Raw genomic sequence first — 17435 nt, forward strand, 5'->3', positions numbered from 1 at the left:
GTTGGCCTTGTGTATTTTCGGGAGGCAGTAGAGATCTCCAATGCGGGGATTACGTGGGATGAGAGCACGTAGGGTGTTCTGAAGGTCTGGATCTAAGGTCTTGATCAGTCTGCTGAGTTGGCGGATGTGTTCCTTGGTTGGATCTGCGGGTAACTGCCTGTAGTGTTCCTGGTTGTCGAGTTGTCGGTATACTTCTTTGCAGTAGTCTGTTCTGTTCAGTATGACGGTGGCCCCTCCTTTGTCTGCTGGTTTGATGACGATGTTGCGGTTGGTCTTGAGAGTGCGGATGGCGTTGCGTTACATATGAGGAGTGGCTGAGAACTCTGGATCTGTACTCGATTGAGTTGAGAAGGATGAGTAGGGATCTCAATGAGAGCCTGAGATAGTGTGGACGTGGAGAAGATGTTTCCACAAGCAGTAGAGACTAGAGCCCAAGGCTCAGACTGAAGCAACTTTCCTTTAAAACTGAGCTAAAGAGGAATTTCTTCAGCCAGAGGGTGGTGAATCTGGTAGGTGCCTGGAATGCTTTGCCAGCGGAGGTGGTAGAGGCGGCACAATAGCATCATTTAAGATGCATCTAGACAGATATATGAATGGGCGGGGAACAGAGGGAAGTAGATCCTTGGAAAATAGGAGACAGGTTTAGATCAAGGATCTGGATCGGCGCAGGCTGGGAGGGCCGAAGGGCCTGTTCCTGTGCTGTAATTTTCTTTGTTCTTTGTTCTTGATTTATTGTTGTAGAATTATACAATTTTCTTTGGAACTCAGAAAAAATGTTAAAAAAGCGGGATGTAGTGATCTGTATATGTGCTGGTATGTAAAGGGTTAACAACTGTATCATAGTGCTAGACAACCACAAAATGGCAGCACCAGATCCATGTATATAAACTGAACTCAGAGGTTCTTCCTGCCTCCTTGTATCAGGAGTGACTAGATAGCAGATGTGGTGATCACAAGTTAACCAGATGCAACACAACTGAGCGACCACTAGAGGGAGCACGGGAGAGCCATATAAATAGATCAGGACAGGAAGTGACGACAGACTCTTCACAGCAGGCGGGCTGGTAAGCAGGACACACAGCAAGCAAAGCTGGTAGTTAGCACTGGAAGGTAGTTCTAGGTCGAGCTCTGGAAACTGAACGAACTCACAATAAAGCATCTTCTCCACACTTGAGACTACGAGCTTTATTAAGACACGAGGAACAACACATGGTACCAGCAGTGATTTCAGGACGCTTACGACAGGACAACTCAGCTGCAGATACAGAAAGCACAAAATGGCATGGAAATCTCCTACTGGACATTTGACTGGGGAAGACATCGCTAATTCGAGGATGTGGCATGGATACCCACCTCAGCTGGACACGACTGGTAATGTAAGAAATGTCTGGAAAAGGTTCAAACAAATGTTCGATTTTATCTCATAGCTAATGATGTAGCAGACGCCTCAGACAAAATTAAAATAGCAATTCTCATCGAAGGGCCTGTCAATAGGAAAGTGTATAATGGATTTAAACACTCAAAAGGTGAAGACAGGAACAGCTTACAAACGTTACTAAACAAATTTGAAGAGTACTGTGAGAAATTTGAACAGCAAGGCATGCTCACAGTCCAACCTGCACAGAGACTGAGTGATGCAAGACTTAAAAAATCACAAAAAGATCTGGAAATCGCGAATGCACAGTACAGATCAAAAAGAAGAAATAACATGAATTTTTCACAAAGCCAAAACGCTGAAATCCAGTCCAGATCGGAAAGAAAAGGTAACTTACAACTTTTAGAAAGAAAAAACGCTGAAATCCGCGATAAAATGGCGTCGGAGCACATTTTGCAGTCTCTGGTAAGCAAAGAACTACAAATCGCGTCTGCGCATGCGCCGGAACCGGAAGTCGCGCATGCGCCGGAACCGGAAGTCGCGCATGCGCCGGAACCGGAAGTCGCGCATGCGCCGGAACCGGAAGTCGCGCATGCGCAGTTTACAAAAGATCGCGGCGCCGATCGTTATGCGCATGCGCAAGCCGCGCATGCGCAGTCAAAAAAAGTCTTCGTCGCGGACCGTCATGCGCATGCGCAAGCCGCGCATGCGCAATGGACACCGAACCGCACAAGGAAAGAAAGCCGATTTGCGCATGTGCAAGTCGTTCCTACGCGTGACGTCATGACGTCTGAGAATCCTGACCACGCCCACTTAAAAGGGAAATGCCCGAAAATTGAAAACAAGACACTTAAAGTGGTAAAACCAAATTTTCTTGCCTCAGAACACAGAAAAACGCCTGAACTTAAACCAACAGTGAAAAAACAACTTGCACAAAACCTTGGAAAAAGCTGCCTTCACCACACACAGTGAAGCGAACAAAAAGAATTCCGACACAACAAAAGATGATTTGTTTTTCGACGATTACCTCTCAGACCTGACTGGGTCAGTCGGACATGCTTATCACAGCATCAGCGACACGGTCGCAAAGTTCAACACGAATCAACTCGTGGTAGAAGAATCCAACCAGGATGATTTGGTTTTCGGAGAATACTACTCAGACACAGCTGAGTCAGTCGGATATGCTTATCACAGCATCAGCGACACGGTCGCAAAGTTCAACACGAATCAACTCGTGGTAGAAGAAGCCAACGAAGATGAAATGGGTTTCAAAGAATACTACTCAGACATGGAGGAGTTATTTGGACATGCTGATCACAGCATCAGCGACACCGTTGCAAAGCTCAACACGACTCTACTCATGGTGGATGAATCCAACACCATGGTGCCATGGCAGCTCGTCGATACATTGGATGACAGCAATACCCAAGACGAAGACGACGCAACACAGAGAGCACAGGAAGACTCCACGGAGCGAGCGATGACAGGCTCCACAGTGCGAGTGATGAAAGACGCCAACAGGGATGCAAGCAAACACTCCCGGGCGGACACCAAGCATGAACAAGACCATGAAGGTAAACCCGCTGTACCTGAGCAACCGCAAGCAGACTATGAAAGTCTACCAAGCTCACAGGAACAAGAAGAAAGAGCGGACTATGAAAGTCCAACACGCTCACAGGAACAAGAAGAAAGAGCAGACTATGAAAGTCCAACACGCTCACAGGAACAAGAAGAAAGAGCGGACTATGAAAGTCCAACACGCTCACAGGAACAAGAAGAAGACAATGCACCTCTGCCCACTGCATGCGAAGACAGTGACAAGGTGATCACACTCAACGTACAGGATCACAGTGAGACTGACAGTTCTCAGCTTGTCTGTACCGAAGCACAGAGCGAAAACAGTGACAAGGTGCTCGCACTCGACGTACAGGATCACAGTGAGACTGACAGTTCTCAGCTTGTCTGTACCGAAGCACAGAGCGAAAACAGTGACAAGGTGCTCACACTCGACGTACAGGATCACAGTGAGACTGACAGTTCTCAGCTTGTCTGTACAGAAGCACAGAGTCGGGCCACCCAACAGTCCAGAGAGACGATGCCGAAAGAAAACATGCAGATTTTGACTCCAGAAGAGGAGCACCTGGAGCCCAGAGAGACAACGCCAAAAGAAAACATGCAGATTTTGACTCCAGAAGAGGAGCACCTGGAGTCCACAGAGACAATGCCGAAAGAAACCATGCAGATTCTGACTCCAGAAGAGGAGCACCTGGAGTCCAGAGACATCAAACAAAAAGAAACCATGCAGATTTTGACTCCAGAAGAGGAGCACCTGGAGTCCAGTGAGATAACATCAACAGAAATCATGAAGATTTTAACTCCAGAAGCGGAGCACCAAGAGTCTAGAGAAACCACGTCAACTGAAATCATGCAGATTTGGACTCCAGAAGAGGAGCGCCGAGAGTCCACAGACACCGCGTCAAATGTAATCAAGAAGACTTTGACTCCGGAAGACGAGCACCAAGAAAGCAAAGATGCGGAATCCAATTCTCCACAACTGATTGATGTCACCTGCACCGATGCAACATCAGATCATTCGCACCACTCGCGAGAAGACGAGCACCAAGAAAGCAAAGATGCGGAATCCAATTCTCCACAACTGATTGATGTCACCTGCACCGATGCAACATCAGATCATTCGCACCACTCGCGAGACGGAATGCTCAATGACTCAAATTATCCACTCGGGACACTCATAGAGTATAACAAGAAAAACAAAAGTCAAAAGAAACACAGCAAGAACAAAAACAACATGAAGCGCGACAAGACCAACAACAATAGCAAGAAGCACAGCAGAAACGAGAACGACAACAGCAAGAAGAAAAGCAACATGAAGCGCGACAAGACAAACAACAATAGCAAGAAGCACAGCAGAAACGAGAACGACAACAGCAAGAATAAAAGCAACATGAAGCGCAACAAGACAAACAACAACGTCAGGCACAAAGATAGCGACAACGACAGAGGCAGAAACAACAAGAATGGCAACAAACACAACAAAGTCAGGAGCAAAGATAGCGACAACAACAAAGACGGAAACGACAAAAACAGCGACAAGTACGGCAACGGAAACAACAAAAACAGGAACGACAGAAACAACAGCAATGAAACAACGACTTGTACACAATGGCACTACTTGGCACATGATGGACGATGCCACAGCACACTGCAAAACGATAACAAGACTACAAACATGTCATGGGATGACAACGAATCGCACAAACTCACGTCTGCTCCAGAACGAGCAAGCACACCAGCATCCAAGGCGGATGAGACAATAAATCAACACCACAAGCACAAAAAAAAAAGTCCATGCCAGTCAACATCAGTGATGTGACCATGCAAACACCTCGGGATGACGCATTGGGTACTTAAGATAACAAGGAACACCAACAACATTCACAGCGGACTTGCAATATCAATATCACCACGTCATCAACAACAAAAAGAAAAAAAAAAAAAGCTCTGAACAAATTCATCAAGTTTGGACTCATAAATGTGTTTATTAAGTTTGGACATATAAATACATTGGCTTTGTTAACTAAGGCAATAGCATCATCACTTGTATAGATACGCATATCATAAGTTACTGTTTTGTATAATTTTCCTTAATGATGTACAGAAACTATGTAATGAGAAAGAGGGGGATGTGGTGATCGTAGATTGACCAGATACAAAAACAACAGAGCAAACACGAGCGGGAGAGCTATAAATACACTGGGACAGGATGTACAATTTTCTTTAACGATGTTCAGAAAATATGTTAAGAGAAAAAGGGGGATGTGGTGATCACAAGTTAACCAGATGCAACACAACTAAGCGACCACTAGAGGGAGCACGGGAGAGCCATATAAATAGATCAGGACAGGAAGTGACGACAGACTCTTCACAGCAGGCGGGCTGGTAAGCAGGACACACAGCAAGCAAAGCTGGTAGTTAGCACTGGAAGGTAGTTCTAGGTCGAGCTCTGGAAACTGAACGAACTCACAATAAAGCATCTTCTCCACACTTGAGACTACGAGCTTTATTAAGACACGAGGAACAACACAGCAGAGTGTTAGAGAGATAACTTAGTTGGCACATGTAGTTAAACATTATTTATACTTCTTTTTTACTTACTCATCAGTTATAGTTGTAGAGGAGTAAACAAACTCATTGATATTTACATTCATTATTCATTAAATGTTATTTGCTTAATTTAAAGACTGAGGGCGCGATTCTCCACTCCCCAGGCCGGATGGGAGAATAGTGGGAGGGCCACTCTGGCACCCCCCGCGATTCTCCCACCCCCCCCAAAATGGCATGTCGCGTTTTGCGACACGCCGCTCGGAGAATTCTCCGTCCGGATTGGCCGAGCGGCCTGTCATTCCCGACCTGTTCACGCCGGTGGCAACCACACCTGGTCCCTGCCGGCGTGAACATAGCACGAAAGGTAAGTTTGGGGCCTGTGGGGTGCGGAGAGGGGATCGAGAACCACGGCTGTGCTCGGGAGAGGATTGGCCCACGATCGGTGCCCAGCGTCTGTAAGAGACGCACTCTTTCCCCTCCACCGCCCCGCAAGATCAAGCCATCACGTATTGCAGGGCAGCAGAGGGGAAGACGCCAACCTGCGCATGCGCGGCTGACGTCACTAAAGCGCCGCCGGCCGCGCATTATCGGTGCGCTGCCTTGACGCCAGCATCAAGGCCCGGCGGCCGAGTGTCACGAAACGCCGCTCCTAGCCCCCCGGGGGGGGGGGAGAATAGGGGGCGAGGAGCGGCCTCCAACGCCGTCGTGAAACACTCCAGGTTTCACGACGGCGTCAGCCGTTGCAGAGAATTCCGCCCTGATAGTTTCATTGAACCACAACCATCAGACCATTTTGGAAGGAAGCAAAAGAGTAACAACATATTACAATCACGTTATATAACACCTGGCACAAGGGAAGATAGTTGTGGTTGTTGGAGGTCAGTCATCTCAGGGTGGCGCGGTTGCACAATGGTTAGCTCTGTTGCTTCACAGCTCCAGGGTCCCAGGTTCAATTTTCGGCTTGGTTCACTGTCTGTGCAGATTCTGCGTGTTCTCCCCGTGCCTGCGTGGGTTTCCTCTAGTTGCTCCGGTTTCCTCCCACAAGTCCCGAAAGACGTGCTGTTACGTAATTTGGACATTCTGAATTCTCCCTCTGTGATGCCGGAATGTGGCGACTAGGGGCTTTTCACAGTAACTTCATTGCAGTGTTAATGTAAGCCTACTTGTGACAATAAAGATTATTGTTACAATCACAAACACAACTCCCCATCGTGTCTTACCTCCCATTCTATCTTTCCTATCGCATCTGTACCGTGAATCATTGACTGCTAGTCCTGCCCCTGCCTTAGCTATGTTTCAGTAATAGCTGTCATATCCCAGTCCCATGTACCCATCCATGCCCTAAGTTCATCAGCCTTGCCCATCAGGCCTCTTGCATTGAAATGAATGCAGTTTAATCTCGACTTCACTTGCTCTCTGCCCTGCTTCAACAGACCATCTGTCCGGTAATGTTTTGTATACTCTCCCTGTGTTTTATTTCACTCAACCCGTTCACTGAGTTCTCCACAGTCTCTGTACTCTGTACTGTGGCCTTTTTAATTTTTGACTTTGGTTTCCCTGCCTTTCACTTTTTCCCTCACTACCATTTGTTTCTGTCCGCACTTTAATTTCCTCAGAATTCGAGCTTTGGTTCCCATCCCCCTGCCCCATTAGTTTAAACCCTCCCCAACAGCCTTAGCAAACACTCCCCCTCAGACAGTGGTTCCAGTCCAGCCCAGGTGCAGACCGTCCAGTTTGTACTGATCCCACCTCAGCCCAGGAGCAGACCGTGCAGTTTGAACCGGTTCCAATGCCCCAGGAATTTGAATCCCGTCCTCTTGCACCAACTCTCAAGCGATGTATTCATCTTATCTACCCTCACTTTCCTAGTTTTAACACCTAACTCCCGAAATTCAGCTTCTTGGACCTCATCACGTTTTCTACCCATATCGTTGGTGCCTATATGCACCACGACAGCTGGTTGTTCACCTTCCCCCTCCAGAATGTCCTGCAGCTGCTCCGAGACATCCTTCACCCTTGCACCAGGGAGGCAACATACCATCCTGGAGTCTCGTTTGCATCCGCAGAAACACTTGTCTCTGCCCCTTACCATTGTGTCCCCTATCACTATAGCTTTTCCACTCTTTTTTCTGCTCTCCTGTGCAGCAGAGCTAGCCACGGTGCCATGAACCCGGTTGCTGCCACCTTTCCCTGGTGAGCCATCTCCCCCAACAGTATCCAAAATTCTATATCTGTTTTGGAGGGAGATGACCACAGGGGACCCTTACACTGTCTTCCTACTCTTCATTCTCACTCTCAATGGGCTGAATAGCCTAATTCTACTACTATATTTTATAATCTTATGGTTTTATCTTAAACCAGAATAGTGAATGGAAAGGCCCAGGGAAAGTTGTAAGGCCTGAGGTGTAACAGCACGGTGTTACAGTCAACAGCTAGTGCGCAGTCAATTCCAGTCTGACATGCCCGGAGACCCAACACAAGTGAATTAACCACTAATAATTTTTATACAACTTCCTGAAATCCTTGGCCCTTGGCTATCCGATAATTACAGTCACCAGGTGTGTAAATTGAAACACGATTACTTTTTTAATAACACAAATAAATATGCAACATGCAATAATTTCAGAATGATAGCAAGCTAACATACTACCCCCCCCCCCCTTAACTGTCACATTCTCTGCCATACACACACACAGGACACACACAGAGGGGTGTAAAGGGGTAAAAAGAAATAAGGGTTTAGAGCAAAAGAAAGAGTCCTTGCTTCAGATGATGAGTTATTTGCCGTAGGCCTTCCCCCCAACGTGCTGATTGATCAAAGCCTCTGGGTTTATAGTTGGTGATTGTCTTTTTGCAGAGTCATTCGTTCACTACTCACAAGCATTGGCCTTTCTTCTGGAGACACACTTTAGCTGTTATTAAACTGGGCCTCCAACTCGAAACTTCACCTTCAGGCCTGTTGTTCTCTTGAGACCCTTCGTCTCACATCAATCCCGGCTTCCAGTCCGCGGGTTGACTCCAATCCTTTGCCGTCTCGGGAGAATGACATCCAGCCTTACTGGGGAGAGGGAAAAGCTCTGAGTGGATTTTTAGAGTGAATACAACTGATAAGAGAGACAGAGAGACTTAGAGCTGCTCCTTCCAAGCTCCACCACCAAAAGTGAAACTAGAAACCCAGCCTTGTCTCTGAACAAACATCTCAGTGAGATCAGAACTAATCACCACTGGTTACTGGGCAACGTACAGCATTTTGAGCCAGTTCATTGGCCGCCAGCCAAGTCAGTCAAAGCGAGTCATCACTGATCTCTCCGACTGCCACAGTCCTCTGCTTGAATTAAAGCTACAGGCCACGTACAAGCTGTTTTGCCTTAAAGTCACAGGTCCATTGATCATCGATGAATCAAAATGGTAACTGCAATAATAAGAGGGAAAAATAAGGGAATAGCCAGGAACAAACAGGAGAGTCCTTACAGAGGGGAAAACAATGATTATCCAGAAGGAGAATTAAACAGTAAAAAACCATTCCTCACAGATCATTAGAATAAATGATAAATTTTATGCTATTATAACTTATGGTCTTGTGGAGCAGTAAGCGGGAGGGGTTGGCAGTCAAAAAGATAATAGGGAGGGTATAAGACCAACATGTTCCCTTTAGGTGAAATGTGGGATCAACAAGGTCAGAGAACCCTGGATGACTCAGAATATTCAGGACTGGATAAGAAAGAAAGGAGGCTTTTAGCAGGTACAAAGGGAGCAAATCGGCGGAGGCCATAGTGGAGTATAGAAAGTGCAGGGGAAATTTAGAAATCAACTATGAGAGCAAATAGTGGACATGAAAAAGTATTGGCGGGTAGAATCAGGGAGAATCCCAAGATATTCTATAAGTATATTACATCTGTCTTCACTCAGGAGAAGGAGGATGTCGGGACAGAATTCAGGCTGAGGGACTGTGAGGTTCTTGAACGGTTTGACATGCGGAGTGAGGAGGGTTTGGAGGCTTTAGCAGGCTCGAAAGTGGGCAAATCCCCAGGTGAGGATGAATTGTATCCCAGGCTGCTGTAGGAGGCAAGAGAGGAAATTACAGGAGCTCTGACCACAGGGGAAGTGCCAGAGGATTGGAGGTAAGTTAGTGTTGTTCCACTTTTCAAGAAGGGTGATAGAGATAAACCAGGGAATTACAGAACAATGAATCTCACATCAGTGGAACGGAAACTATTGGCGAAAATTAATCTCCACTTGGAGAGACAAGGTTTGATCAGGAATTGTCAGCATGGTCTTGCCAGCGGGAGGTCATGCCAACGAATTTGACTGAAGTTTTCGAGGAGGGGATCAGGCGTGGAGGTGAAGGTAATGCAGTTGATGTAGTTACATAGATTTCAGCAAAGCCTTTGACAAGGTCCCACATGGGAGACTTATAAAAAAGGTAAAAGCACCAGGGGAACTCGGCAATTTGGACCCAAAATTATTTAGTGGGAGGAGACAGAAGTTGGTGGTAGAAGGGTATTTGTGTGACTGAAGGCCGAAGTCATGTGGTATACCCCAGGGATCAGTGTTAGGTCCCATACTGTTCATGATATAAATAAATAATATAGATGAGAATGCAGGGGTAAGTTTGCGGATGACACAAAGATAGGCAGGGTGATTAATGAGAAAGAAGATCTTAGGTTGCAGGAAGGTACAGACAGGCTGGTCAGTTGGGCAGATCAGTGGCAGATGGAATTTTACTCTTAAAAATGGGGGATGATGCACTTTGGAAGGTGTAATAAGACAAGGGGGCGCTCAATGACTGGCAGGACATGAGGAAGCTTGGAGGAACAGGAGGATCTTGGGCTACTTGTCCAAAGATCACTGAAGGCAGGTTCAGGGAAGCAGGGAAGTTAGGAAGGCAAACGGGACACTTGCCTTTATGAGCCATGGCATAGATTATAAGAGAAGGGAGGTTGTGTTGGAACTCTGTCGAACGTTGGTTAGGCCACAGTTGTGCAGTTCTGGTCGCTTCACTTTCGGAAGGATGTGATTGCACTGGAGACCATGAAGAGGAGATTCACCAGGAAGTTGGCTGGGATAGAAGTGATGGTGTAGTAGCATTGTCACTGGGCTTGTAATCCAGAGACCCAGAGTAATGATCTGGGGACCTGAGTTCAAATCCCACCACAGCACAAGATGGAATTTAAACTCAATAAAATATCTGGAATTTAAAGTCTAATGATGACTATGAATTGATTGAGTGAAACCTATCAGGTTCAGTAATGTCCGTTAGGGAAGGAAATCTGCCATCTTTACTTGACCCAGCCCAGAAAGCAGGCAGCATAATCAAAGACCCCTCCCATCCGGCTTACTCACGCTTTCAACTTATTCCATTGGGCAGGAGATAAAAAATCCTGAGAACACGCATAAACAACCCAAAAACAGCTTCTTCCCCGCTGTTACTAGACTCCTAAACGACCCTCTTATAGACTGACCTGATTAACACTACACCCCTGTATGCTTCATCCAATGCCGGTGCTTATGTAGTTATATTATGTACATTGTGTTGCCCTATTATGTATTTTCTTTTCTTTCATTTTATTTTCATGTACTTAATGATCTGTTGAGCTGCTCGCAGAAAAATACTTTTCACCGTACCTCGGTACACGTGCCAATAAACCAATCCAATCCAATCCAATCCACAAGTGACTCTAGACCCACAGCAATGTGGTTGACTCTTAAATGTCAGCTGAAATAGCTGGGCAAGCCATTGCAATGCAGCGAAACCTGGACACTATCCAGGCTTGGGATGGCAAGTGGTGAGTTACACTCACACTGCACAAGTGCCAGGCATGTCGGCCTGTCACCCCATGCAGACAATGGATACTGGAACAGAACCAGCAATGGTGGCCTTCCTACAGCAGAGGATCCAACCATCACCCTTTGATATTCAATGGCATTCCCATCACTGAATCCCCCACAATCAACATCCTGAGGGTTACCATTTATCAGTAAGTGAACTGGACTACTGTCGGATCTCTTATTTTTCAAATCAGAGACGAGGGTCCAGTGGTAATGGGAGATGGAGTTTTATTGCAAAAATGTAGTTAGTACACTTAAAAACTACGAAAATACAAAACAAAAGAAACAGAAGCCTAGCCGAGCATAAGGAAGAAAACAACTAGAAAGAGAACAAAGAAAGAGCGAGAGAGCAACAAGTGCACCAGTCACCTTGTCCTGTACGATTTGATACCGCCCCCCCCCCCCCCCTTTGCCCCCTATTGGTTTACAGGTTTTGAATTGTGGCATCTGAATAGTGGTCTTTGCCATCACTCACATCGGTACTCTTTGTTACATTGTCACATCTGTCATATGGGTTCTGAAAAGGTAACGGGCGAGATTCTCCGTTGGCCGACACCAAAATCGGGAACGGCAATTGGGCAGAGAATCAGTTCCGATGCCAAAAACATAGCGGCCACCGATTTGACGCTAAATCGCAATTCTCCGTCACCCCTGAAAGCGGCGTCAATGCATACCGGAATACACGTACAGTAGACACAGTTTGCACTTCATCAGCGGGCCTGGCCCGATATTCTCCAGGGGCACCGCGATTCACTTCCTTCGATGGGCCGAGTTCCAAACGGCGTGGTTCACCTGTGCTTTTAAAATTCGTGAAACTGGCATGGTGGCTGACAAGGGACAGAGAGAGAATGCAGGACCCGGAGAGGAGCAACAGCGGGCTGCTGGGTCAGACACTGGCCATGCCGGCTGGGGTGGGTGATGCCCTGCCAGAGTCGGGTGCGGGGGAGGATGGGGGGAACAGGTCCAGTGCCGGGACTGGGGCGGTGTCCACGCACGGATCACAATTACGGCGGCCACCTTGCTGTGCACCCACTGACCACCCACCTTGGCCCCTGGTTCTGCAGAGTGACAATGGTCACCACTCACGCATCCCACCCCCCCGCCACACCACCACCCCCGCCCCACTCCCACCCGGCAGGCACCCACCAGTGGCCCACCCAGGGCAACACCCATGGCAGCCCCTGGTGAGAGCAGTGCCAGCCAATGGTATCCCTGACATCAGGGATGGCAGCCAGGCCAGAGGCCCCCACGGTGCTGGGCACCGATCCGGCCAGGGGTGCGGGGATGGGAGGGTAGAAGGGACATGTGGGAGCAGAGCCCGAGTGCCAACCGGGGCCACCATCTCGCCTGGTGGACCTTGTTGGTCACAGGGGTACACACCATGTTAACATGTCGGCCTTTCCCCCCCTGCAGACAATGGATACTGGAACCTCCAAGGGATGGAGTTTAAGACTAGGGAGGTTATGTTGCAATTGTATAAGGTGTTAGTGCGGCCACACCTGGAGTATTGTGTTCAGTTTTGGTCTCCTTACTTGAGAAAGGACGTACTGGCGCTGGAGGGTGTGCAGAGGAGATTCACTAGGTTAATCCCAGAGCTGAAGGGGTTGGATTATGAGGAGAGGTTGTGTAGACTGGGACTGTACTCGTTGGAATTTAGAAGGATGCGGGGGGATCATATAGAAACATTTAAAATTATGAAGGGAATAGATAGGATAGATGCGGGCAGGTTGTTTCCACTGGCGGGTGACAGCAGAACTAGGGGACATAGCCTCAAAATAAGGGGAAGTAGATTTAGGACTGAGTTTAGGAGGAACTTCTTCACTCAAAGGGTTGTGAATCTATGGAATTCCTTGCCCAGTGAAGCAGTTGAGGCTCCTTCATTACATGTTTTTAAGGTAAAGATAGATAGTTTTTTGAAGAATAAAGGGATTAAGGGTTATGGTGTTCGGGCCGGAAAGTGGAGCTGAGTCCACAAAAGATCAGCCATGATCTAATTGAATGGCGGAGCAGGCTCGAGGGGCCAGATGGCCTACCCCTGCTCCTAGTTCTTATGTTCTTATGTTCTTATGTAGAACCAGCAATGGTGGCATTCCTGCTGCTCCCTGCAGCCCTAGGGAATTCCCTGCTGTTGTACGAGCGGGCGCTGCTTGAGGAGGAGGAAGTTGCAGCAGCGGAGCGTGTGGCAGCGGAGCGGGCAGCAGTGGAGCGTGCCGCAGAGAGACAGGTGGCAGTTGCCCAGAATGGAGAGCGAGCTTCCCAACAGGCCGAGGAGGAGGAGGAGATGCCAAGGAGGCGCCGCATGAGGCCTCGTGTGTACTGGCAGCGCTGTTATTCGAGGAACTGCCGGACCAGGCATGACGTTGAAGACTCCAGCTAAGCAGAGGGACAGTGCGACATCTGCCAGACCATGGCGCACCTGGTACCGTAGGGGTATGGGGAGGTCACCTGCTCCCGGTGACTGTCAAGGTGACGGTAGTCCTGAACTTTTACACGATGGGGTCCTGCCAGGCACCAAATGGGGAACTGTCCGCCATCTCACAGACTTCGATGCACTGGTGCACCTGCACCGTCAGGGTCGCCTATATGACCAGGCAGCTCAATACATCCATTTCAACGTGGACCGAGTCCACCAGGATGCCCGGGCAGCGGGGTTCGCTGCCATCAATGGGATGCCAGGGGTAATCAACGGGATGCCAGGGGTAATCAACGGGATGCCAGGGGTAATCAACGGGATGTATATCTCCCTACGAGCACCTGCAGATGACAGGCCGCTCTACACAAAGTGAAAGGGATTCCCCTCGAAGAACGTGCAGTTGATATGTGACCATCAGCTGCTCATCATCCATGTCTTTGCCTGATATCTGGGCAGTGTGCACGACACCTTCCTCCTGGCATACTCGACGATTGCTGACATGTTTGAGACGCCGCTCTGCTTGGGGGGTTGGCTCTGGCTGGCGGGTTGGTTCTGGGTAACAGGGTTTATCCACTGCGGTCGTGGCTGACGATACGTGTCCAGAGGCCACAGACCGACACAGAGACCCGCAACAATGACACCCACACAGCCACCGTGATTGAACCGTGCTTTGTCCTCCTGAAGGTGGGTTTCAGGTGCCTGGGCCACTCTGGAGGGGCCCTCCAGTATGATGCTGAGAGGGCCACCCGCATCGTGGTGGCCTGCTGCATCCGCCAGAACGTTTTACAGTAGGGGGGCGCATGCTGGGTGAGCAGGAGGAACTCCAGTCCTCACACGACGCGAAGGATGTGGGGGTGGGCAAGAGTGGGCAGAACATGGGGCCCAGGTTGACATGGGAGGCTGCACGACTTGGAAGCCATGGCCAACGCACGTGGGATACTCCAACCGCCTCCAGGTTCACAAACATTGGGGGGGTGTGTGGATTAGCCTGGCGCATGAACACCGTAAACCCCCCCCCCCCCCCCCCCCCGGCCACTCCCCCTCCCTGCAACTCCCTTCGTGGTACATACATATGCCCCACTATGGTGTTACTTCCCTGGGCTGGCAGTAACAGTGGATCTGGTCCATGGGATGGAGGTTGATGACAACCCGCTCTGCAATGAGTCCTGGTGCTCCTCTTCATTTGTCAATGTCTGGCTCCTGCCCACGGTAGTCCACCTATCCACCTTCCAGCTGGCTGATCCATGTCCGCGAGCTGGCCATTCCATCACATGGTCCCATCGGATCCCTAGGGTGACGGTGTCGGGGACGGTTGGGGGCGGGGGTGAGGGTGGGGACTCCAGGCCACCCGAAACGTCCATCCATTCCCCCCCCCCCCCCATAAGCCCTCTCTGTGCCCAGCCCAGGCTACTCACCCCTCACGCCCATCTGACAGAGCACCGAGACAGGTTTTAACAGTGGCCACAGGTGTTTAATGTGACAATGTATATATAGATTTATGCCCTATCTCCTACAACTAAACTGTGTCCTGCACCCATGAGTGTGTAACTTTCGGCCTAATCGGCCTTAACACTACATGTAGGTGGTGTGGTGAATGTGATTCACACTATATATAGTTGCCAATATCACTCCATGTATATATGTTCGTTATCTACCCGTTGTAAGATCAATGCTGTATATAGTTGCCAATATAACTCCGTGTATATATGTTCACTATCCACCATTGTAAGTGCAGTTGCACTATCCGACCACCAGGGGGAGTCGCTCTGGGAGTACGCGAGAGTTTGCACTGGGTTCCTCCCTTGGCTCCACCCAGGACTCCTCCCCCTGGGACCGATGTATAAAGATCAGTGCCTTAGAGCCAGCTGGCCATTTCATCTGGAGTTCAACGACGAACAGGCTGGCTCTGTTGTAAATGTATTAAAGCCTCTGTTCAGATCCAACTACATGTGTTCGCTGAATCGATGGTTCCATCAGGTGGGTCCCCCGATGGTACAGGAGGACTGGAGGCGGCCTGCTGTGAATCTCGGCCTAGCGACCTGGGTCCTGTTGGCGGGCGTCTTCTGGGGCGACCGGGCTTGGATGAGCCCGGCTTCTGCTTGAGTGTCCCAGATGGCATGGTGCTAGCCTGTTCTGCCTGCTGCCCACCAGATGCACCAGGGAAAGGATGAGGGTATTCCGAGGTGCTGCGGTGTTCTAGCACCTCCCCTGCGGGAGTCACTGGCATGGGCCCCATCACCACCTCTTTCCTCAGGTTGCCTGATGGCCTCTGGGCTTCTCCATGGGACGGGGTGGGAGCAAAGCTATTGCCTGAGGCTCTCCCGCCACTTGGTACAGTCATTCCTGGAGGCCCGAACTGGTCTCGACCAGCGTCTGCATGCTGGTAGCCACAGAGCACAGGGAGTGGATCTTCTCCATCTGGGACTGCGCCACATCACCCACTGACTGTGCACCACCGTCTGGGTCTGTGTCACATCAGCCAGTGAATGCATCATCTTGCTTTGGGACTGGGCCACCTCCCTCTGTGTCAGTGGCAGGATAATGCAGCTGATGTTCCCAGCCGCGGCCCGCTGTGACTTGGCCACGTTCATTGCAATGAACAAAATTGCAATTTCTAGGTGGCTCTGGCACATGGCTGCCTGTGAGGCAGGGCCCTGGCCTGGGCTTTGGCCAGCACCTACACAGAATGCCCCAGGTCTTGGACCTTGGACATGCTGGTCCATTGCCAATACGCTGCCCCCAATGCCTCCACCACGGACGCCACCTGGGCGCTGTTGGTCCGGGTGCCACGCCTGGTCGATGCTGCAGCACGTGGTTGGACTCCTCCAACTGCACCTGCAGGTGTTGGACGCTCGCTGACAACCCCTCATGCAGTCCCTGGTTCTGAGACTGCATCGCCACAATCAATGGGACTGTCTGTTCCAGAAGCGCAAAACCCATCTGGACGGCTGATAGTCCCTGGGGTCGGCCCACCCTCTGACCATCCATCCCCTTGGGAGTTCTTACCTCCACCTACTTCACCGGATCAGCTGTGTGGTGCACACCAGATACTGCCCCAGGAGCCACTCCGTTAAAATGCCCAATCCGTGTCATTCTCCGACTCGAGCTCTGGGATACCTGAGTCTTGGGAGGGGGTTGCCAACTGACCTAGTCTGCTCATCGCTGCTCAACTCACAGGGGAGGCTCCTGCAAGAAACAAGACAAGACACATGATTAGAACGTGGGGGTGAGCATGTGGGTGCGGGTGATGGGTCGTGAGGGTTGGGGTGGTGTAGGGTGCGGGTTAGGGTGGTGTCGGTGTGAGGGTGGTGTGGGTGTGAGGGTGAGGGTGGTGTGGGAGTGAGGGTGGTGTTGGAGTGAGGGTGAGGGTAGTGTGAGGTTGGTGTGGGTGTGGGAGTGAGGGTGAGGGTAGTGTGGGGGTGAGGGTGTTGTTGGAGTGAGGGTGAGGGTGGTGTGGGAGTGAGGGTGGTGTTGGAGTGAGGGTAGTGTGAGGGTGGTGTGGGTGTGGGAGTGAGGGTGAGGGTAGTGTGGGGGTGAGGGTGTTGTTGGAGTGAGGGTGAGGGTGGTGTAGGGTGCGGGTTGGGGTGGCGTAGGTGTGAGGGCGGTGTGGGAGTGAGGGTGAGGGTGGTGTGGGAGTGAGGGTGGTGTTGGAGTGAGGGTGAGGGTAGTGTGAGGGTGGTGTGGGTGTGAGGA

Source organism: Scyliorhinus canicula, chromosome 7 (assembly GCF_902713615.1).
Source record: "Scyliorhinus canicula chromosome 7, sScyCan1.1, whole genome shotgun sequence".
Classification (NCBI taxonomy): domain Eukaryota; kingdom Metazoa; phylum Chordata; class Chondrichthyes; order Carcharhiniformes; family Scyliorhinidae; genus Scyliorhinus; species Scyliorhinus canicula.